Source organism: Cylas formicarius, unplaced genomic scaffold (genome assembly GCF_029955315.1).
Source record: "Cylas formicarius isolate icCylForm1 unplaced genomic scaffold, icCylForm1.1 PGA_scaffold_7__23_contigs__length_41026272, whole genome shotgun sequence".
Classification (NCBI taxonomy): Eukaryota; Metazoa; Arthropoda; class Insecta; order Coleoptera; family Brentidae; genus Cylas; species Cylas formicarius.
The window spans coordinates 4,407,373-4,433,565 of record NW_026844352.1 but is presented as its reverse complement, the minus strand read 5'-3'; positions in this window follow the sequence as shown (position 1 = coordinate 4,433,565).

Here is a 26,193-nt window from a genome sequence, read left to right as displayed (position 1 = left end):
ACTGAAAACACCATAGGACATTTTCTAGAAAACAATAAAACTAAATTTCGAAAAATTCAAAAATTCGGAGTCTATAAGTTGAAATGTGGATCTTGTTCCAAAATTTGTATCCGACAAACAGGTAGGACATTTAACGAACATAAAAGAGCGCATAAAAATAAAAGTTCAGATTCTACCATACATTTAAATTCAGAAATGCACAACTTTGACGATAATTTTGATATTTTACATAATTATTCAAACAGCAAAAAAATAAATTTCTTGGAAGCTGTGGAGATTAACAAAACGAGATATTCGAATTTATTACTTAATGACCAATTGGATTTAAATGCGTCTCCCTTGTTAAATTTAAATTTATAACCCTATACCTGTAGTTAAAAATCTATTACTACCTGTTTTTACATATAAGTGTCGGAATATAGTCGTATTTTGTATTTGATAAAGGCACGGTGTTGCCGAAACAGCTGTCATAAAGCATTAAAAACTGTGAAAATCTGAACACCTCAGTCCGAAAGAATAATTGCACCAAATCAAGTGTCTTATTAAAGAGATCGGTCCATATTCATATTTTCCCTAAGACAAAGAAACAGAACCAACTAATTTTAATTTGATTGATATTGTACTTCCTATACCAACAACATTTGGATAACACGATATGATGAGCTATGGAAGAAAATAATTTTTGCGTGATTTAAATAAGAGCGTTATTTGTTTACGGGATTAATTTTCCTTTCTAACAAAGGACACGAGGCCGCGAAGTCAGTTTTTGACAGATGACAGGTGATTTTGATTCGCCCTGACGGTTAACATACCAATTTCTTATCCTAGGGTAGTAAAACTATTTTATAATTTTTGTATCCTTTGAATGCATGTGGTGAATGTTCCAAAACGTCATCCCATTTGGATTTACATTTGTCTCCCATCTAATTTAACACCCAGACTTTTCCCTTTTTTCTTTAGTCGTCCCGTAAGTTCGAAACTTTAAAATCTCTAATCCATTTAGGCAACACCTCCGGTATAAGATGGACGTGTCCCCTGGCCATCAAGCGAAAACCTAATTTGTGAATTATCTGGAAATAATAAAGTTTACCTAAAGTTTGAGAGCTCGTACACGTTCTCAAAGATGGTGCCGGTCCATTGTATAATCCTTATTAGACGAGCTTTCTCGAGAATCTACGTCTGAGCAAGTTTTCCGTAAACTTTCCCGGATGGCGAAAACTTACAAAGGAATCCCAATGTGACTTTGAGACTAATGATGGGCGTCTACATCCCGCAATCGGAATATTATTTTGTTGACAACAAATATAAAATAAATAAGAACTAAAAGCACAGATTTTCACGAAATTATATATTTTCACATGACAATTGTTTCGACAGCACCGTGTCTTTATCAAATGAAATATTTACAAACCACCTGCTACTACATATACCGAAAAATGACAAAACCTTAATTAAAGTTGTGATAATTTAAGTTTACTATTGAAGAGGTATTTAAATCCAATTCATTGTTAAGCAATATATTTAAATGTCTCATTTTGTTAATATCCATGGCTTCGAATAAATTTAATTTTCTACTTTTTGTGGCTGTATGTAAAATATCAAAACTGTCTGGTCAAGACTCTGCAAAATGCAACAAAATATTAAGTTGCTCTTCATCATTGAAAATATGACAGCGCCTATTTTTTTTCTTTCTTCAAAGTTCCATATAATCTAAAGTGTTGGTAAATCCTGTCGAAGATCTTTTTTTCTGGGCGCTTCCTTAATGTAAAGGGTCCGGTTTTTATTGTTCGATATGTAACTTTCTAACATATCAATCTATTCCTCTGTGGTAAACATGACACGTGAGCAAGCGAATCAATTAAAATTACAAACGATAAATAAATAAATCAGTAATGCGTCAAAAAATATTTGAATTATCACAGAAATAAACAACAAAACACACGTCCCAAAAGGCAGCGACCTAGCACTCGTTTTGCTTAAACGACGCCATAGCCACCTTACACAAACCGAACTTATATGGCACAGGCATATTATTTGTGATAGTGTGATAATTTTCCACACTAAATATGACAAGATTACAAAAATAGGTAGTTCCCATTTAAAAGAAATGTTTTTTGGCAATATTTTTAATTTTATTTTTAATATTACCGTCCGTTATCCGAGTCTTTTGTCTACAACAAAATTTACCCAAGTGAAACAATAAATGCTTCCGAAAGAAGAAATTGGCCGATATTTTAGGTTGAAATGTGGTGGCTTTTACTTTACTGAAAATCCATTTAACAAAATAAATAAGAACTAAAAGTTCAGATTTTCACGAAATTATATACATTCACATGACAAATGTTTGAACAACACCGTGTCTTTATCAAATGTAATATTTACAAACTACCTGCTACTATATATACTGAAAAATGACAATAAAACCTTAATTAATGTTGTTGTAAGAATTTAAGTTTAATAATGAAGATAAATTTTAGGACAACATCGGCATTTCAACCTGTAGACACCTGATTTTTGAGATTTTGGACATTTCGTTTTATTATTTTTTAAAAATTTTCCTATTGTGTTCTTAGTTCTGAAAGCTATTTTTAAACCACATTTTGACAAATGTTTTGAAATATTTTCACACAAATGCAAGGTGATGAAAGCGTGATTTGAGCTGTTATGTGTGACTGTGTCCGTGTGTGAAGGTCTATGGTAAATGAAAAAATCTAATTTGTTTTGCGTTTTCGTAATAGTTAAGTCTGAAAAATTAATAGAGTTATCCTGTTCAATCTCGATAGTGAATTTTATAGGATTATATAATGACTTAATGTAATTTAAAAAAGAATGCAATTGTCGGTCCGTTCCAACAACGCAAGCAAAGACAACATCCACGTATCTATACCACCATACTTAAAGGATGGTCTAGTATGATATTTTCCAAATTATCCATAAAAATCTCGGCTAACAAAGGACTAAGTGGGTTTCCTATAATCAAACCTTCCTTAGAGATGTAAATCTGTCCATTAAATTCAAAATAATTTTGGTCTAAAGATACTATTTAGCAATCTAATAAAACTTGTTTCACCAATGGGTTAACCTGTTTCCGAGTTAGGGTGAAATCCATTAAATCTATCACATCCATAGGTGGAATACTGGGAAATAAGTTTTGTACATCAAAAGTTGTGTTGCGTTAGAAGGGATTTTGATATCTTTAATTATGTTAATTAATTCAAAAGAATTTTTTATTGCAAATTTTGTCCATGGAGTGCCGTGATAATTGCCTTTTTAAAACATTCTGGGTATTTTCCGGTCTTGAAAATTAAATTCACTAGATGTAAGGGCGGTGGCAGAATAAAATGATGGTTGTTCTTGACTATTTTCACTGGAATTTCATCCTAACCAGATGCAGAATCTCGTTTTAGGCCATTTATTTGAATTGTCATTTCATTTTCTAGAATGGGTCCGAGAAACATTGATTGATTTAAATGAAAATTGTCTGCCTCAAATTTTAGATTAAGATTTGTTATTTTAATTGCCATTTTTGCACTTACTTCACTGAAATATTTACTAAAACATTAAGCCCCTTTCACATATGAACTTAATTCTTGACATGGCTTATCAATTACCCAATGCTGTTCTTAGTGATGTCATTTTCACTTGTTGTCGGTTTTATCAGTTTCCACATTATTTTGGGGCATTTTGATATAAGTAAAACTTTTGAGAGTACTAATTATTTTTCGTTTTTCTCATTAAACAGTATCAAAGCCGATCCCTAAAATTTTGTATATTTCCATAGGTGAATTTTAGACTCCGCGTTATCCAAGGCTTTAGTTTTCTATCCTTGTATTTTGTTAACTCTTTTTTGCTGACAACTCTGTTTTCTTTATTGTTTCTTCAAGAAGGTCAGCGCAAACATCATGTAATTGTAATAGGAACTCGCAACTTTCGTTTCTTTTAAGTTTAAATAATTTGTTACGTCTAAATGCTTGACTTTAAAATATCAATGCTTATGCATAAAAATAGTTCTGCGTTTAGTTTTCTTGTTAATCAGTCTGTTAAAAAGTATTCTAGATCCCTAATAAAAATTTGTTTTTCAAGTGAAGGTGCCCTGCAGTAGCCTGTTATTCCAATGCTCATGTTATTTTTACATAAAGTTATCCTTCAAAATTTAGTTAACCCTATTTTCATACATTATATAACCATCACATTTATTTTGCCTACTTTCATTATAGAGTCAATTATAACTTGGTATCTAGAAATTAGTTAAATTTGAACATTTACGAATCCCAATTAAATCGAAACTACATTGTGAGGGACTGAAATATGCCAAAAAATTATCAAAATATACTACTACTATAAGCTCCAAGTAAAATTCTTCAAATCTTAATTGACACTAAGATAAGATCCTCTTAAAAGAATTACGTAATTAGAATCAAGCTTTTCATTAATGAAAGAATTATGATTTTCTTTTTTTCGACTACTAAAATGTCTTCGGGTTTGGCAATCATTGCAAAAGAGGTTACATACCGCTGGGCTTTTAATTTTATTTCTTGGACTTTTATTATTTTTAATCAGTTGTCCCACAGAATTATTAGATTTAAAAACTATTTTTAAATTATGTTTACTTAAGAAGTTGAACATAAGTTCACTGGAGTATCTTAAATTATTACATTTAGTGGGAAGTTCTTTGATTATTGGAAACATTTAACGGGGGTTTATGAATGTGAATGGTAAAAGGCGTTTGGAAAATGGAGAGCATGAAATTTATTTAATTATTCCTTCTTCTATTAGAAATTTGGTATTACTATGCAAGTCATTATTGAGTTTAAAAAATTTGGATAATTGCCTACCAGGACCAGTAGAACAAGTTAAAATGTCATCCAAGTATAACTGATGCTTAGATAATTTTTGCTAACAAGAATAATATATTGTGCCAAATTAATTATTCGTTAAAAAAAAAAAGTAAAATACAAAAGATATAGATAAGATTAAATAAAAAAGCAATATAAAATTATTTTCAAATATACAAGGCGATTCATAAATATGGGTTAAAATAAACTTGGAATGCATTGTAAATTATTGAATTCATAGATACTGCCTTTTATACTCAATGCTCCAAGATAGATTTGATATGGTCTATTGTTTAAGGGCTTATGGATATTCTTTCGTCAAAAATGTCCTGTGTTTAATACTATGTATTTCTGAAAACTGTAATTTTAATATGTAAACAATTTTATGCAGTAGTGCAGTCCTTTAGGTCTTGAAGGTATTTCTAATCGTTTATACAGGGTAAGTCAAAATGTTAATAAAGGCCAAGGTACCATCAAAAGTGCTTACAAGAAAAAGCCAAGCATTAATGATAAGAAGAAAAAATGATTTTTTCAAGTCAAAAGCGATTCCTTCCAATTATTATAGCTTTAATGAAAATTTGTAAAACGAAATTTTTTTTTTAAGATTTATTTTTGTAGTTTTTATAAGAGTATTCTGTTTTTTTTATAAATTCCTACGAAGTTCAATCTATGTTTATTACAATTCAAGATTGTAAATTTATTCCTCAGTGATCAGAAACTAGTAGAATTACATTGAGTTCAGCTGTTTATCTTTAGATATTCTAGAAAACTTGAGGAAATATAGTTTCTATTATTAAATTTATTTGTTCATTTAAACGTCTTTTTTTGACAGCAAAAATGTAAATAAACCGTTTGGGATAATCTTTGTGTCTTCCTATGATGCCTGTTTTGGAAATCTTTTTTTCGAGAAAAGAGACTTAAAAAGAAAATTGTAGAACATGTTTCTTAGTTTTATTGTGACTTCTACAATTCTTTTTATTAATTTTAGTAGACATATCAATAACTCCACTTATTTTTGGAATCAAATAGAATGACACAACTAAGCAATGGTTATTACAATTAATTGATTAATTAATTGTAATAACCATTGCTTTTAATTAATTAATTTAATTATTACAATCCTGCAAAATTAAATTTCTTTTATCGTGCCACTTTTCTTCCAAGAAGGCGAAATGTTGTTGATGTTAAAGAAGAAAAAAAAATGTCCTGTAGAGAGCGGGGTCTAACGAAAAAAAAAAAAGAAATAAACAGCCACCCGGTGTCTGTATTTAACGATACGATGATGAATACATATTCTTAAACACTCGTAAGTTCGCGCAGGTCTTTATCCACATTAACTCACTTTTCGAACAGCCTGTAGCGTCTTTAAACCCGTCAACGCGGCGCTTTATAATTTACAACGGTTTTACTCGTAAAAGTATCGTAAGTAATGAAATAAAAGAGTCGTTACACGCTTTTTCATTCATAATATTCTCTCGCAGCCAGTCAACGAATTTCTGTTCCGACTTTATCGCCTCGTTTTATCTCTCGCTTCAAATTGTGCCGCTGCGGTAAGATTATTGAACCAGTTTGCTTCGGCGAGCTACTCGAATTAATTTTCAGTTCCTCGTTTAATTCGCGTGCCTTTCCCTGTTGAAAATTAAGCCCGCGATAAAAGTACATCGAGATTTGGTCGTTATGGATGGCCAGTTATCGATTAAATGTTTTGAGTTGAGTAAAAAAAAATTGTTTTTTATATTTATATTTCAAATGCTAAACAACGGTCACTCGTAGGGCCTTCTTAAGACGTAAAACTTAAGATTCAGTAAATTTGACGTGCGGACGTATAAATAGTGATCTGAATAAAAGATTCTAAAATATATGTAATTATTATACAAATAAAATGTTTTATATAAAAATATTTACATACCTTAGCGACAGTTTTAACGAATAAAATGACATGAATATTTTGACTGTTTATTTATTTATTTACTTGCCTTTTGGGGCACAAACAGGGTAAACCCACAAGAGTGCCCTGTTAAGAAGTACATAATATAATGCAATATAACAGAAAATATATATATATATATATATATATATATATATATATATATATATATATATACATATATATATATATATATATATATATATATATATATATATATATATATATATATATATATATATATATATATATATATATATATATATATATATATATATATATATATATATATATATATATATATATATATATATATATATATATATATATATATATATATATATATATATATATATATATATATATATATATATATATATATATATATATATATATATATATATATATATATATATATATATATATATATATGATGACACTATATTCCGGGATATCATCCGTTCGCTCGTTGAACTCCGACTGGAATCCTGCAAATCCTGCATCCGACTGGAATCCTGCAGATGTTTCGCCAAAATCTCACTTGGCATCTTCAATGCTCGCGCTCCGAAAACACTTCGAACACCCCTGTTGCATATGCTGCGAGCTGCAAACCTTCACTGCTTAAACCTACAATCTCAAATGACTCCTCAAACAAGGCACTGACCGTTAGACTATCGGATAATAAATAAATAAGTCAGAACTTTTTCTTGTTTCTTTCATTTTGCCTTTGAAATATCATTTATACTGTTACTTTTCTGTAGATATATATATATATATATATATATATATATATATATATATATATATATATATATATATATATATATATATATATATATATATATATATATATATATATATATATATATATATATATATATATATGCAATAAATTGAGTCCTCTACAGAAAAGTAACAGTATAAATGATATTTCAAAGGCAAAATGAAAGAAACAAGAAAAAGTTCTGACTTATTTATTTATTATCCGATAGTCTAACGGTCAGTGCCTTGTTTGAGGAGTCATTTGAGATTGTAGGTTTAAGCAGTGAAGGTTTGCAGCTCGCACCATATGCAACAGGGGAGAATTTTGAAAGTTATTGGTGTTTCCAGAGGGAATAATAAATAAAGGCATGGTTCTAAATTGTCGTGATGCTACATTAAATGGAATTGCTGCCAATATCTCAGAGAATTCCACACGGCTATTTAAAATTAAAAAAAAAAACTTTAAAGAGTTTATAATGCATTCTTAAGTTTCTGGAAAAAGGTTTCAAATTTACCTTACAGCCCTCGAACATTAACAGAGAATTAGACTGTTTAGAGATCGACTGTGAATTACCAATTAAGGATATTAATTCTATTTTAAACAAACATGTATTAGCGAATATAATAAACTCTCAATTAATAGATAACAACGAACACCAAGAAATTTCTGAAATGTCACTAGTAAAAACTATCAAAAACAACGCTTCTGAAAAGAACATTATATTTCCACGTGCAGATAAAGGGAAGACAGTCATAGCTATCGATCTCCCAGAATATATTTTAAAAACCAACAATTTTCTTAAACCAGAACTTTTTCCATGTATCAAACATGATCCTACCAAGTTATATCAAATAAAAGTCAAGGAAGCAATTACTAACTCCACACTATTTAGTGATAAAGACGAGTATCTTGTAACAATTATGAATCCACAACCGCCGAAATTATATTCTTTAGTTAAATTACATAAACAAGTTATGCTCATTAGACAAGTGGTGTCTTATGTAACAGCTCCAGCAGTTAAACTCTCAACAAAATTAGTAAATATTTTAAAGTTCCACGCAGATTTTAAACCAAAATTTGAAATAAAAAATTATTTTGAATTAATCAACAAAATTAAAGATATCAAAATCCCTTCTAACGCAACACTATTGTCTTTTGATGTACAAAACTTATTTCCCAGTATTCCATCTATGGATGTGATAGATTTAGTAGATTTCACCCTCGCTCGGAAACAGGTTAACCCATTGGTGAAACAAGATTTATTAGATTGCTTAAAAGTATCTTTCAACCAAAATTATTTTGAATTTAATGAACAGATTTACATTTGTACGGAAAGTTTGATTATGGAAAACTCACTTAGTGCTTTGTTAGCCGATATTTTTATGTATAATTTGGAAAATATCATACTAGAACATCTTTTAAGTAAAAGTTTTCTATTGTGGTATCGATACGTGGATGATGTCATTGCTTGCTTTAATTACATTAGCTCATTACATAATCGTATAAAATGCACTATTGAGATTGAACACGATAACTCTATTAATTTTTTAGATTTAACTATTACGAAAACGCAAATCAAATTCGATTTTTCCATTTACCATAAACCTTCACATACGGACACAGTCATACATATCAGCTCAAATCACCCTTATACACACAAAATGACTGCATTTTACTCTTTTATACACAGACTTCTTAATACGTAACTCTCAACAGAAAATTACAACAAAAAATTTAATATCATTAAACACATTGCATTGAACAACGGCTACAATCCGTTCATTATCAATAAAATATACATAAAAAACAAATCCAGACAACAGTAAACTCTATTTATTCGAAACCTAATACAGAACACGAACAATTTAAAACAATTACATACATAGGACAACTCAGTGAAAAAGTTTCAAAACATTTGTCAAAATGTGGTTTAAAAATAGCTATTAGAACTAAAAAACACAATAGCAAAATTTTTAAAAAACAATAAAAAGAAATGTTCACAATCTCAAAAATCAGGTGTCTACAGGCTGAATTGCGGATCTTGTCCTAAAATTTATAATTGACAGTTAGATCTTTCATGAAACGCATTAACGAACATAAAAGAGCGTTTAAAAACAATAGTCTAGATTCTAATTACACTTAAACACAGAAAAACACATTTTTGACGACAATTTTGATATTTTACAGACAGCGACAAAAAGTAAAAAATTAAATTTATTGGAAGCCATGGACATTAACAAAATGAGATATTGCTTAACGATCAATTAGATTTAAATAACTTTCCTTTATTGAAATTAAATTCTCACATTAATTGAGGTTTTATGGTTATTTTTCGGTATATGTAGCAGCAGGTAATTTGTAAAAAATAATAATCTAGATTCTAATTGTATTACACACTTAAACAGCAAAAAACACATTTTTGTCGTCAATTTTGATATTTTACATACAGCCACAAAAAGTAGAAAATTCAATTTATTGGAAGCCATTGAGATTTAGAAAATGAGACATTTAAATGTACTTATGTAAAGCAGTTTATGCGTTTTTAGTACATTTATACGATTTAAAAAAAAAGTGATATCTGATTTCTTTTTAGCCGGAATTTACATTTTTGATGGAGTAAAGATTGATTCTAATGAGTAGTAAGATTTGCGGAAAACTTTTATATCATATTTAGAAGCAATATAGTTTATTTTATTAGATGTATTTGTATATGTTATAGATAAATTATTTATATATGACATTGACACATATTTCTGATTAATTGTATTATTTTATGATATTTTATTCTTATTATAAAACAATGCAGGTTCGTTATTTAAGAATGTTATTCATGTTATTGTAATTTAAATTTAATTCAATTAAATTTCTTTTAAACAAAAGTAACAGGATTTTCTTGATTTCTGGGGCGATTAGAATTGCTGTTCTCGACTTTTTATTTTCCAACAAAAACGTATTTTTAAAAAAAATAAAAATTACCGAATATGTTTTGGTTTTTAACTTAGCCCCCGTCCCCTTCTACTTAGAAATATAATATTATGTATTATAATACTTATAATAATTATTAATAAAATATTACAGCTTTAAACACTCCATTTATATATACGAGGGTCACTTTAAAAGTTTCCAACCCAATTCTGAAGATGGCGGTACTATTCAATCAAAGCTAGTGGTCGTACTTGTGCATCTCTTGATAGCTACTTACCAAAGTTTCAGCCATTTTGGACTCGTGGTTTTTAGTTGAGAGTTGTTTGAGTTAGTCGATTTAAGTGTTTTCGTGAAAGTAAAACAAATTGGGTAACAAATTTGTTCTTGAAAGGTAATACGCCTACGCAATTTAAAGTTGAATTGGACTCTATGTACTTTGCACTGTTATTTACCACAGTGAAATTTTCGGCTGCTCCATCCGCCTTACTCGCCAGGTCCAATCGCAACCGACTTCTTTTTGTTCCCTCATCCGAAAACTGTTCTCGGAGGGACAAGATTTTTGTCAACTGAGGAGGTAATCACCTTCGTGAACAATTATTTTGTGGAGAAAAACGCTAGACGGGTTAGAGAGATGACAGCATCGCATCGCTGGAAGAAGTGTATAGACTATGTAGAGAAATAAATAAAAAAATGAGAAAAAATATTTTGTATCATTGTTAAATCGGAAACTTTTCAAGTGACCCTCGTATATAGTTCACAAAGTGCGAACCATCCTGTAATGGCGGAATAACATGTCCAATTTGGGCAAAAAAAATACGTAGAGACGGTGTTAGGATCCGGTAAAATTATAGGGACAAAATATCGAATGACGAATTGAAACGAACGCCGATAAAGATCGTCCGGCCCGTCGTTATCGCTTAAAATATCGGATTTCCTTCAGGAGCCAACGTAAATATGACGATTTCGATTATTGTACCCCAAACAAAAATTGAACCATTTATAATATTTCTAAGTGACACGTCTATAGAGTGACCGAGACGCAACGAAATGCAATTCTGTGAAAAAAATATGCAACTCATCGGCGGCTGCGTGGGACAGGACCGTAAACTAAAATTTACAGGTCTCATCGATCGACAAGCTTAAAACACGTGCCACGTCCGGTTGCGGTGTTTTATCTGTTCTTCTTAAAAAATGGCAAACCATATCTGGAAATGCACCTAGAACACAAGAAACGAAATGTTAATATGAACATAAATAATATAAATAACATAAATATAAATAAAATATATAATCATGCTATGACGAAACATTTTTTTTATAGAAACAGCCTAATATGCTTCAAGAAAATAGCCAAGTATTTTATCAGGGAATGGTGTTTTTATTCGCTTAAACACTTCTTTAAAAATAGTTGCTTAATGATTTATATACAGTTATATACACTTATACACTTGTTTATTACAAACAAAAATAGAGGAGTATGTCAAAAATAAAAAAATTGCATGTAATTTTTTTTTGTCTTCGATATCAAATTTAAAGTAATTTTTGTGTATTTTTTTTTGTTAAGTATATTAGACTTTGCATTTTATATAAATTATGTTAAAATTGTTGTAAACATTTATACATACATAAAAAATATTGACATTTATGTTCATTATTAGTTGCTAACAGTTTATGTAATTGTAATTTGTTTATTTTCAATTTTCAAAGCTACCATAAAAAGTCTATTTGAATTTTAATTAAGATTACGTTATTAAATAGTGGTAGTAACTGTCTTCAATTACCAATATCTATTCGAGCATTTGTTTCTTTTTAAATATGAATCAGTTTTTTTATTGCCAATTTCAATTTGCAATATCAATTTTAAAGTAATATTTGTGTGTTTTATAAATTTAATATTATGTAAGTTATACATATTATTAGCGCCAGGGTAAATTTATGTCATGTGATCCCGCACAAATTAATGGTTTTAGGGAAACTTTTCATTTGTTTATTTTCTAGATATAATTTGAATGTGGTGTATTATTAATTGATAATTATTATTATATTTTGTTCTATATATGTTTATTTTGTAAGTGTATCCGATATTAGACAGGCTAATAATGTTAATGATACTATTTTAATATTTTGTAACATAAAATTATTCTATAACTTTTTTGTGTCAAATAAAATTAGATGGCCATGGAAAATTTTCAAAGTTTTTAAGTTGTTATAACATTCAATAATACAATTTCATAATGTTGTCTAGTTAATAATCCACGGCTGTGAAATGCAATGACACTCACAATGAATAAAATATATTCTAAACAAATGATATAAAAAAGGGAAAAGGAACTGTTTTTTATTTAGTGTTTGTCAACACTGTAATTATAATACTTATTTAAGGTTTATAAAGGTAATCACAGCCTCTTTACTCACCGGCACCACCAAAACAACAAGCGCTGGAAAGCCGAGATGGTACTATGTGTCCCAAGTGCGAATCAAGATGTTCAAATTATCCTACTCATGTCTAAAGTTCCCACGAAGGACCGCTCTATACGGACCAGTCTGGTTTATGGAATGTCCAAAAAGGCATAAGGACTGAAGCTGGAATCCAAAATAGTTCTCCTAGGACATATCTGTGGTCAATGTATTTCCAGAGAAAATCTACGGTGAAAGTGGAAAGGTGACTGGGCATAACGAATGGGCAAGTTAAAAAACAAACCACATGGCTACTAAATAGGGTGTTTCAAAACAAACCCATAAAAAGTTATGGTGTGATTCCTAGCTTAAAACAAAGTGACAATTTAAGTTAAATAAAAACAGACAAAAAATAAACAGAGCACCTAAGGCAAAACATAAATTCAATAATTATAGTAAATATTCAAAATACCTGCCTTCCAATATACCCACATAACCTAAAATTATGCTAACAATACAGGAGTTGCGAAGTAGCTATGAAAACGTATCTGAGAGGGTTTGAAACGCAAAATATGTTCAAATCAGAAGTTAAGTGTGTGGATATCAATGTTTATAAAAAAATGACGCAAAGTGCAAATTAGTTTAGCATCTATGAAAGCAATCTATGAAAATATCATAACCACCTAGTGACGTAGTAGTATTGTTCAATTAAAACACTTGAACAATGATAACAAAATGCCACATAAATCATAAACCCCTTAATAAATCACAGCGGCCCGCTAGATTTCTTCTATGTAATTATTTCTTTCATCTTGTTATGCATTTTAGATTATTTTTTTTGTATTTTGTGTAAGTTGAACTGAGGTGGCTTTTACTTGATGGAAATCCATTTATCAAAATAGATAAGAACTAAACGTTCAGATTTTCACGAAATTATATATTATGACATGACAATGACATTTGATAAAGACACGGTTTGTCGTAACAACGTTCAAATTTTCACGAAATTATATATTATGACATCACAGTGACATTTGATAAAGACACGGTTTGTCGTAACAATTGTCATGTCATAATATATAATTTCGTGAAAATCGGAACTTTCAGTTCTTATTTATTTTGATTTTGTGTAAGGTTGGCCACTCAACCTGGCAACCTATAGTTAGGTTGGTGAGATTTTATAAGCAAGCCAGAAGGCTCGACGCAATTTGTCTCTAAATACTAATGTTTATTAGGTCGCTTATTTTTACTGAACTAAGGCAAATTTTATTAACGGCCAATAAATCTAATGCACAACATGATGAAAATATTTCAGGAGACAAAAAGTTTCTATATAAAACATAAAATAAAATGAATATTTCTTTTATGTCATTTCATGCCTTCCTTACTAGTCTTATTCAATCCCCTCCGCAATAATGGTTGACGTGACAAAAAGTTTATATAACAAACAACCCTTAAGTTTAAGCAAGGAATCACCCTTTTAAGCTTTTTTGCGTTAATTTTGAAACACCCTGAATATATATTATACTATTATCACGTAGGGTTTTCTTTTTATTATTTCAAGAAGCCGAATTAAAAAATCTAAATTAAATAACACTCTCGGGTAATAGTTTTAAGTCCATGTATTTATGGAAGATCTCTCCCTCTGAACCGAAAAACTTCGTCTAAGTCTCTCAAAAAGTTATTAAGTTCTGCCAAGACCTGACTACTAGAAACTGTATTTTACTTTCGCTGATTCCCCGCTAATATTCTGAATGTCAAGGGCGTAGCAATTTCAATTTTTAAAATGTTATGTAATGCTGCTATTTTGAAACTAATTAATATGATATTTCAACAATTAATTCAAAAATTTTGTTGGACAGAAACAATATAACATTGTTTTGTTCCCTATAACTCCCAAAATTTGGATAATACGATATCACCAAATCTATATTAGTCTGCGTTATGATTGACTCGCTTAGATATTTTGAGTCAATCCCAATTTTAACGTGGAACCAGTTTTATCCTCTTAGTTCGAACACTAATTGCTTGTGATTTTTTAAAACTAGCGTTACAAACACAAATTGCAGCATGTAAATAGCTATGGATTTTAATAAATAAGAACTAAAAGTTCAGATTTTCAGGAAATTATATATTTTTACATGACAATTGTTTCGTTCGTATATTGAGAAGAATATTTCTCAAATATCTCTGGTAAAAACTATCAAAAACAAAACTTCTGAAAATAACATAATATTTACACGTGCAGATAAAAGAAAGACAGTCATAGCTATCGATCTCCCAGAATATATTTCAAAAACCAACCAAACCAAAAAAAAGTTCTTAAACCAGAAATGTTCCAATGTATCAAACACGATCCTACCGAGTTATATCAAGGACAAGTCAAGGAAGTAATTACTAACCCCAGACTATTTAGTGGCAAAGACAAACATTTTTTAACAATCATGAATCCACAACCGCCGAAATCATATTCTTTAGTTAAATTACATAAACAAGATATGCTCATTAGACCAGTGGTGTCTTATGTAACAGCTCCAGCAGTTAGACTCTTCAAAATTAGTAAATATTTTAAAGTTCCACACAGATTTTAAACCAAAATTTGAAATAAACATTATTTTGAATTAATCAACAAAATTAAAGATATCAAAATCCCTTCTAAGGCAATACTATTGTCTTTTGATGTACAAAACTTATTTCCCAGTATTCCACCTATGGATGTGATAGATTTAGTAGATTTCATCCTGACTCGGAAACAAGTTTACCCATTGGTAAAACAAGATTTATTAGATTGATTAATAGTATCTTTAGACCAAAATTATTTTGAATTTAATAGACAGATTTACATCTCTAAGGAAGATTTGATTATGGGAAACCCACTTAGTGCTTTGTTAGCAGAAATTTTTATGGATAATTTGGAGAATATCATACTAGAACATGCTTTAAGTAAAAGTTTTCTATGGTGGTATAGATACGTGGATGATGATTTGCTTGCTTTGTTGGAACGGACAGACAATTAAATTCCTTTTTAAATTACATTAACTCATTGCATAATCGTATAAAATTCACTATCGAGATTGAACAGGGTAACTATATTAATTTTTCAGACTTAACTATTACGAAAACGCAAAACAAATTAGATTTTTTCATTTACCATAGACCTTCACACACGGACACAGTCACACATAACAGCTCAAATCACGCTTTCATCACCATGCATTTCACTCTTTTATACACAGGCTTCTTAATACGCCACTGTCAACAGAAAATTACAACAAAGAACTTAATATCATTAAACAAATTGCACTGAACAACGGCTACAATCCGTCCATTATCGATAAAATTATTAACAAAAAACAAATCCAGATAACAGTAAACCCCATTTATCCGAAACCTAATACAAAACACGAACATAGGAGAACCCAGTGAAAATATTTCCAAACATTTGTCAAAATGTGGTTTAAAAATTGCTTTCAGAACTAACAACACAATAGGAAAATTTCTAAAAAACAATAAAATGAAATGCCCAAAATCCTACAGGTTGAAAATGCTCTTTGAAATACTTTGAAATATTCTTTTATACACAGACTTCTTAATACGCCACTCTCAACAGAAAATTACAACAAAGAACTTAATATCATCAAACAAATTGCACTGAACAACGGCTATAATACGTCCATTATAGATAAAATGATACATAAACAACAAATCCAGACAACAGTAGACTCTATTTATCCGAAACCTAATACAGAACACAAACAATTTAAAACAATTCCATACATAAGAGAACCTAGTGAAAAAGTTTGAAAACATTTGTCAAAATGTGCTTTAAAAATATCTTTCAGAATTAACAACACATTAGAAAAATTTTTAAAAACAATAAAACGAAATGTCCAAAATTTCAAAAATCAGGTGTCTACAAGTTGAAATGTGGATCTTGTCCTAAAATTTATATTGGACAAACAGTTAAATCCTTCAAGAAACGCATTAACGAACATAAAGGAGCGTTTAAAAACAATAGTCTAGATTCTAATTATCCTACACACTTAATCACACAATTTTGATATTTTACAGACAGCCACAAAAAGTAGAAAATTAAATTTATTGGAAGCCATGGACATTAACAAAATGAGACATTCAAATGTATTGCCTAACGATCAATTAGATTTAAATATCGCTCCTTTATTGAACTTAAATTCTCATATCAACGTTAATTAAGGTTTTATGGTTATTTTTCGGGATATATAGTAGCAGGTAATTTGTAAATATTACATTTGATACAGACACGGTTTTGTCGAAACAATTGTCATAAAAATATATAATTTCGTGAAAATCTGAACTTTTAGTTGTTATTTATTTTGATAAATGGATTTTCATCAAGTAAAAGCAACCTCAGTTCAATCTACGGATTATATTTTACCCTATTAAGCATATTACAAAACAGTACTAAACCTTTCATTTTTATTTGAGGATATTTACGCTTAAAGATTATTTATTATGGTACAATGCGCATGGTTTAAATGTCATTTGAAATGTTGTGAATTCATCAGGTATAGAACTAAAAATCGTACTAAACCGAACGGTCACAGGCCGTCCCTGTAAACTATTAACCCTGGTCAGCTCGGACGGCACAAATACAACCCTCTGGTGCATTTGACGGATGGACCATTCGTCATAACTTTGCCCGCATTGTGTTATTACGTGGCACGATGAATGGAAACTGAAAAATCGACGCAAATGTGACAGATTCTCGGGTCCGACCGGTAAACAAGTCAGTCGCACGTATGAACAACCATGCCGCGTAGCCGCCGTGACTAAATTCCGTGCCAAATCGGCACAAATCCACCCTTAATCTAGTTAAGAATATAAGAAACGCATATCCGTCCAAGCAAGGGAACTGAAACGAGAGATCGGCCGTTGCTAAACGTTTTTTTTAGACGACACGCTGGTTTTTCTTTTACAGGATATGATATTAATTTGCGTATAACCTGGAACTACTCGAAAGTTTAAAATGTCCCTTGCGGACTTCATATATTATACTAAGTAGAATTCTAGAACAACTAGAAAAGCAGCAAAGACACATTCCCTATAGTTATGCTCTGTTTCTTAATGCGAAAGAGTTATAAAATGTAAATTTACAATGACAGGGACATTTAAACGGCCCACAGTGACTAAAAAGGACAATTTAGCTTCAGTAGGGTAGTAGGGTTTCAAATAATGTGAAAATGGTATTCCAACCAAGTCTAAGCTTTTTAGGTAATACATTAGGAAAATTTGGAAAATTTCAACAAGAAAATAAAAAAACTAAAAGATGTGGGTCATTTCTTGAGAACGCCCTGTACAGGGACTGCCTAACTAAAATGATGAATCCAAGTGTCAAGGCAAGGAAATAATGTAATTATTTATTATTTGCACGGTTGTTCCATATATTAATAATCAAACTAAAATAACATTTTAGCCGGGATCATCTTCTGCAGCAGTTTGGTTCCACTTGAAGCAGACCTCTTTCTTCTAGCAAAGAATATCCAGATTTTTCTGGAAGTTTGCTGTAAGAATTGATTAAGGGCTCATAGTAGCCAGTCTGCTGATCTTTAGTGTGTGATATTCTCTAAATCGTTTGGCCAATAGTGACCATGCAATGGCATAGAGTATCACCCATAATTTTGTATATATAATATGGCACTCTCAAGAGAATACTTGCGGAACTTGTTAGCGTCTATGCTGAACTCAGAAGAAAGCGTAAAATAATACTTATCTATGTATTAGATCCTCACAGAAGCCTTTCATTCAAGACGACACACGAAGATTAAATAAAAACCCTCGGGCGGTGTTCGCGTCCCGAATTCTTGTTTCGGAATGTCCACCCAGAAGTCTCAATTCCTGTCTCAATTTTTCTTCATTTTGTTTGCTTCTTCACTTTTTCAAAGTCCCCTTTCCTGACCTAGCAAGTTTTTGTTTCCAAACTGTAAGAAATATGTAAGATACATTTCATAATTTTGATCCGGGCACCTCTATGGAACTTTCGCAAATTCGATGTAATTTTATTGTGCATGCGCACGCACTCTGTACAAACTGACTTTCGCGTCTTGCCGAACTTCAAAGTCTGATACGGTTAATAATTTACTGACGAAAACAGTAATTTTCAGAATATTTTATTTTTTTTTTAGATCTGGTTAACAATTTTGAACAAAATATTTTTTTTGTGAAAGCCAAAATAAACCATAAAGTTTTTTCATATATATTTTTTAAATACTTCGCGATATTTGATTGCTCCCAACTTCTAAGGTTTAAATATAGGCATAAACTTCTACCTCCCTGCCAAATTTGAAGATGATAGCTGCATAAAATATCCCGAACAATATGTGGAAATTAAAAAAAAAATTCTAGGTATCTATACGACCGGTATGCTAATGCTCCTTCACGTGTTAACTTTGTAGGCAGTTGAATGTTTTCTTGCTCTTTTATATTTTTAGCTTCTTTTGGAACTTCTGATATGGTGTTCCGAATTGATGCAGCTTTTCGTTTTCTTTGGGCATACAAACACATTCATGTGGCTAAAGAAAGTTGCTCCAAACCATACTCTAGCCAAGGTTGGGGACGTACTTTTTGTGTTCCTAATGAACATTCTTCAAAATCTTGGACGAACCAATGCGTTCACGAGTGCAAGAATCGTGTTCTACATTGCTCAGCGAATGCTCAATACGGTCATCAAATGTCAAAGTACAGAATTTCGTTGCTCAAAGGTTTTTTTTTGTTTGTGAATTAAATAAAAAAAATTAAGTCCCTAGACTAGGAAGAAAGTGGTCATTTTCTACAGAAGCAAAAAAGTTGATTTAGGACCATGTTTTGAAATTATTGAAACAATTTTCCATTTTCCAAGTTCTTCATTTCAGGTTGCGAAAACAAATAATATAAAAAATAATGAATGCCAGAAACTTAAAGGAGATAAAGGATTGCCTTTCTTGAAAATTATGGTTGATGTTATAAAAATGGATCTTTTGAGCTATAAACTGTAAACATACTTTACTGACTGCCATTGTTGTCTACGACAGAGGAATAGTATATATATCTGATCACTGCGTGATGAGTTGCAGATTTAATAACATAAAAATTCCAAAAGGGATCAAATATGATTATTTCAGAGATTTTTTTAAATTTAACCTAGGTCGTTTAAAGTACGCGTTTAATTTTGACTGTAATTTGAAATAATGCCTCCAGATCCGTGGCCCATCCCAGTGATCAGTAAGTTAAAAAGTAGATCGTAGCTAAATTTAAGCTTACAAGACATATTGCTCATTGGATTTTTTACAAAACTCTCCGAAGCTACAAAAAAGAATCAGCAACAAAGCGACAGCTGTTTTAAAAATATGCACTAAGGCTAACGATCAAATCAACCATAACGTTATCTATATGCTTATTCGGTTTTTTACAAAAATCTCCGAAACTACACGAAGAAATCAGCAACAAAGCGTCAGCTGTTTTGAAAATGTGCACTAAGGATATTGATAAAATCAATCATAATTTTGTCTATATGCTTTTTGTTTCTAAAACTAAACCACAAGGTCAACCTTTGAATAAGTATAAAAATCATAAATTAAATCCTTAATTTAGCATTAATTTTTAATAAAGTTTACCAGGCTGAAACGGAACAATGTTGACTTCCATATTAACTTCTTATTGTTATTAGTGCATTTGAACTTATAATTAATCATGCACTTCAGAAAAATTCAAACCCAATTGACATATCACGATTAAGAGCAATCGCTATCTTACTCACTGCAACCAATGTTCAATAAGAAATATATGCATGCACAAATTCAAAAGACAAGATTATTCCCGATAGACAGTCTTGTTTTCGTAAATCTTTAGGGACTGTCACCGTGGTTACTATTTGTCAGACTGATACTTCTCTCTGTATTTGATACAGCTACAAAGATTAACGAGACCATAATTCTCTGTTCGATGTATCTTTAGCTCATAACTTAAAGCTTAATGCCACTAAGTCAGTCTCCATATTCTTTGGAGTAGAAGAAGAAAATATGGGGCCATAGATTGATACTAACCTTGGATTAATATCAATATTCTTATGGAATGCTCAGAAAACTCTATCTAAGTCGTGAAATAATCTGTTTCACACTTAAGTTTTTTCTGTAGTTATTATATGTTGATCCAGTTTGTGACTCGGCCTTAACAATATTAGAAAATACCAGGATGATTGGCGAAACGTCAGCAAGTTCCATTAGAAAATACATCTGCGAACAAATCTGTCTGAAGCTTAAATCCTTGAGATACTTTCACATCCTCATTCTTACCTACAAAACGTAAGGAGTCTTATTTCTCTAAAACGTTTTTATCCTTTAAGGAGCTAAATAGTAGTAAGTAATACAGGAGAAAAACATTTTTTAATCTAACCTGGATATAACACGGCATAAAAAGCTCCTAAATTGTTCAAAAAATATTTCTTTATTGTTTGCTGCTCTTAAGTGTTTGTGTTTTTGTTCCCTTGGTATTAAAAAGATTAAGTTTTGCTTTTCGGATAATAAAGACACAATAATACGGATTTTTGATCAATCTGAATTTAAAATCTACGTAAAACGTAATGGAATGCCACACTGAAGGAATTAAATATTACCAATAGCCTTTATTGGAAAATCTATCAACAACAGTTAGAACACTTTGATTAAGAAAACATCACCATGAGTACTGGCCCTCAAAGAGTATGCAAGAGACAAAACATACCAGAGCCATTAAAAAGTTCAATAAAATTTGAAGGCCCATAATGATGGGTCCAATTTTGTTGTTTGCACGCACGATTTGAATTTACGTCCTATAGTCTAAGAATGCCGTTAAGACATCGTAAAACCAACTGTCAATGACGTCGTGACTTGAGGTACGCGCTTTCCATCCACGGTGCAAGATCGTAATGTTACTATAAATAAGTTATAACCAGTTAAATTATTACTCGACCTATTTTTACGTTTGATGTCGTTTTTTATTTACTGTCTGATGACATGAGGTAAGAGATATTTGGCGAGTTTCTTAAATGATTTTATTAATTCATCTTTTTTAATGTACTTGTCTCACTTATTTCTAAAGACAATGTCTTTTCGCAACACCTTTTCTAAAACGAAAACACAGTAGTGTAATTCTCTGAGCACGTTTCGGTTTTGTGATACAGGGCCATGTAGAAGATGTCAAATTTTAATGTATATATATAAATAGAACCATAAAATACTTTTTACAAAACTTCTGTTGGCTTCTTCAGAGCTTGACTGAAACTGGCTCGCATTTGATTCTGTACCTGCATATATATTGTCTGAGGGAGGCGGAGCTAAATGAGGGGCATAAACATCGTCTCGGATGACCAATTGGTGACCTTAATGCATGGTCACATCACCATCCGGCCCATAAATCATCGGTTATCAACTCTCTTGTTTACCGAGCCCGAGTCACTGAACCCAGAATTAAAACACCTTACCTCTGCTCTTCTCTGTAATAATTTCCACATTAAAGGTATTAAGCGTTCGATCAAAAAATACACTTCACTACAACCTTCCAATAGCAATGAGGCCGAAAGCAATGCTACACTTGCCACTGTGATCCCTCCTTACATTCAAAATATCACTGACCACATATCAAACGTTCTAAAGAAGTATAACGTCAAAACCAGATTTACCACTTGTCCAAAAATCGCTCAACACCTTTGGTCCGTCAAAGATAAAATTTCATTTGGGATGCCAGGAGTTTACAACATTCCACGCATATGTGGCAAAGAATACATTGGAGAAACCGGACGAAAAATATCAACTAGGCTCAAATGACACGAAAGAGCCTTACGACTAAAACAAATAAACTCGTCAGCTGTTGTCGAACACAACCACGAAACCGGACAAAATTTGATTCGATAAAACTTAAATTCTTGCGTGTAATAATTCTTCTACCAACGAAAAATCTCAGAGTCTACAGAAATCTTTAAACAAAGTAATAATCTTAACCGCGACTCAAGTCTCTTTCTGTCACCATTATGGGAATCAGTCATCGGAGACGGTGTTTATGTCCCTCAGTTAGCTCCGCCCCTCAAACAATATATAAGCAGGTACAGAGTAAAATGGGAGCCAGTCTCAGTCAAGCACTGAAGAAGCCAACAGGATGATTAGCGAAACGTCAGCAAGTTCGACTCAGCAAAAACCGGCGCATATGAGGAATCCAGAAGTTTTGTAAAAAGTATTAAAAGTATTAGTAGGCTGTAGAAGTTTCTTTGAAAAAAAAAAGAGATCCATAAAATATTAAGGAGTGGTTCCTATCATAGCAAAACAATATTTTATATTTAATATGAAATTGTTTCTGGCATCTCCTATAAAGTTAAACAATTACTTGATATTTACTAATAATAGTAAGCAGTAGAAGCTATAGCGCAATAATAGATTCCATAATATCCACCCTTCAATGCTGTCATTTAGAAAAGCAGATACCTATATCGACATCTATACTGTGATTTACTTGAACTATCTAGTAATTCATTGTTATAGAAACTTATGATTATCTTGGCATTATCAAACTCTGAAATCAGTTGTGGAGGTCTGTTATCAGTAATATTATTCACAACCTACTTTTTTAGGTTATAAAAATTATTAAAGAAAAGGTGCTCCAAAGATGTGTGTCGAGGTGGAAAGACAGTTTGGAAAAATTTGTAATCCCAAAACAATTCGACGAATCCTGCGAAAAAATAATTTAAATGGTCTAAATAAACCTTAGAAAGCATGTCGATATTGATTTCAAATTCTGGAATTCAGTAATATTTGCCGATGAGACCAAAATAAACTTATTTGTTATTAAGACACAAGCCCAATCACCAGACTTCAATGTAATTGAAAATTTGTGGTTGAAATGTAAAAACAAAGTAAATAGTGCCCAATATCTAACAAGAATGTATTAAAACTAAAAATTACCTTAGTACGGAACACAATTTCCCCCGAGTATACTAGAAAATTAGTTGAATCGATACCCAGAAGACTTAAAACCGTCATCGATAATGAGGGAGGCCGGACTAAATATTAGCAGGAGTATTTCAAATTATGCAGTTGTTTTTCTCCATTGATTTGGTTATATTTTGTTTTGCATCATTTAAGCTGTGACGTTAATATTGTATATACAGTGAAAACTCTATAGCGAAACTCTGTATAACGTAAAACTCTGCTATTTTATACAAGATGACGCCAGATAAAACTCTTAAATTTCGAAGAGAAAAGTGTATGGATGGAAAACTTTCTAAAGAACGTATAACTGTGTCAGTAGCTGCCAATATGAGTGGGAGGGAAAAAAGAAAGCTAGACGTGATTGGAAAATCAACTAACCCACGATGATTTAGGAACATTAAGAATTTGCCGGTCACTTACAAGGCAGAATTAAAGGGGAGGAAAATATCACTTCTCTGAGATACCTGCCCTGCACATCCCCATATTCCAAATCTACGAAATAGTGAATTGACATTTCTTCCAGCCAAAACAACAAGTGTATTAGAGCCGATGGACCAGAGCGTAATAAAAAGTCTTAAGAGTCGATACAGAAAAAACATTTTAATGGAAATGATCGAGTCCGAAGATAAATTTTCCATTAATATGCTAGACGCAGTCCATTTTATTAGTAAAGCTTAGAAAGAGGTGAAAGCAGAAACAATTCAACACTTCTATCGGCATGCAGGACTTATTAACGAGATAGAATGCGAACTGGGCTTGAAGATAATCAGCCACTAAGTGAGTTTCAAACAACAATTACGTTTACAAGTGAGGAATTGCAAGATTTGACTTGACAGAGGAAGCAATATTATAACAAGCAAGAAAGGACGAGGAAGAGCACATGACAATTGTTTCGACAATCCCGTTTCTTTATCAAATGTAATATTTACAAACAACCTGCTACTACATATATCCAAAAATGACAATAAAAGCTTAATTAATGTTGTTGTGAAAATGTAAGTTTAATAATGGAGAGATATTTAAATCTAATTGATCGTTAAGCAATACATTTGAATGTCTCATGTTGTTTATCTCCATGGCTTCCAATAAATTTAATTTTCTACTTTTTGTGGCTCTATGTATAATATCAAAATTGTCGTCAAAAATATGTTTTTCTGTGTTTAAGTGTGTAGCATAATTACAATCTAGACTATTGTTTTTAAACGTTCTTTTATGTTCGTTAATGCGATGTCCAATATAAATTTTCGGACAAGATCCGCATTTCAACCTATAGACACCTGATTTTCGAGATTATGAACACTTCGTTTTATTGTTTTTTAAAAATTGTCCTATTGTGTTATTAGTTCTGAAAGCTATTTTTAAACCATATTAAATAAAATTATAAATAAAAAACAAATGCAGACAACAGTAAACTCTATTTATCCGAAACCTAATACAGAACACGAACAATTTAAAACAATTACATACATGGGAGAACCCAGTGAAAAAGATTCAAAACATTTGTCAAAATATGGTTTAAAAATAGCTTTCAGAATTAAGAACACAATAGGAAAATTTTTGAAAAACAATGAAACGAAGTGTCCAAAATCTCAAAAATCAGGTGTCTACAGGTTGAAATACGGATCAAGTCCTAAAATGTATATTGGACAAACAGGTAGATCCTTCAAGAATCGCATTAACGAACATAAAAGAGCGTTTAAAAACAATAGTCTAGATTCTAATTATGCTATACACTTAAAAACAGAAAAACATATTTTTTACGACAATTTTGATAGTTTACATATAGCCACAAAAAGTAAAAAATTAAATTTATTGGAAGCCAGGGATATTAACAAAATGAGACATTCAAATGAATTGCTTAACGATCAATTAGATTTAAATACCTCTGCACTATTAAACTTAAATTCTCACAAAAACATTAATTAAGTTTTTATGGTTGTTTTTCGGTATATATAGTAGCAGGTAGCTTGTAAATATTACATTTTGTCGAAACAATTGTCATGTGAATATATATCATTTCGTGAAAATCTGTACTTTTAGTTCTTATTTAGTTTGATAAATGGATTATCATCAAGCAAAAGCCACCTCAGTTCAATTTTTGAAAATGTTTTAGCTGACAGTCAGCAAAGCCCGCCGCAGAACCGTATAAAACACGAACCCAACACCCGCAGCCGTTGTTACTCGCAGTTCATCCACTTCTTCGATGACCTTCTTAGGCGATAAAAGAGAAATTTGAGCGCGATAGTAAACGGGCGAGCGGATATACTGAATCTCCTCTTTATACGCCAGCTATCCACTTTACATCCGGTCAAAAATTTCGTGTAAGCGGCGCAAAACGAAATGCGATCGCCTAGTATACAAATATCGGACAAT